A 357-nucleotide genomic window follows, 5' to 3' on the forward strand; every position below is an offset into this window, starting at 1 on the left:
AAGCTTCCCGAAGTTAGAACATAAGATTTGATGAGGCAATCAGATCTTATGACTTCGTTAAGAACGAAGATGAGCCTTGTGTGTACAGGAAGATAAGTGGGAGCGCTATCACCTTTTTGGTGTTATATGTGGATGACATCCTGATCATTGGGAATGACGTAGGAATGCTATCCACAGTAAAGGCTTGGTTATCTAGACACTTCTCCATGAAGGACTTAGGGGAAGCATCCTATATCTTGGGGATTAGAATCTATAGAGATAGATCCAAGAGGATGCTTGGCTTGTCCCAGTCCAAGTACATAGAAACCATTGTCAAAAGGTTTGGCATGGAAAATTCTAAGAAAGGGCAAACATGGA

The sequence above is a fragment of the Musa acuminata genome, unplaced genomic scaffold (assembly GCF_036884655.1).
Source record: "Musa acuminata AAA Group cultivar baxijiao unplaced genomic scaffold, Cavendish_Baxijiao_AAA HiC_scaffold_1139, whole genome shotgun sequence".
NCBI classification, from domain to species: Eukaryota; Viridiplantae; Streptophyta; class Magnoliopsida; order Zingiberales; family Musaceae; genus Musa; species Musa acuminata.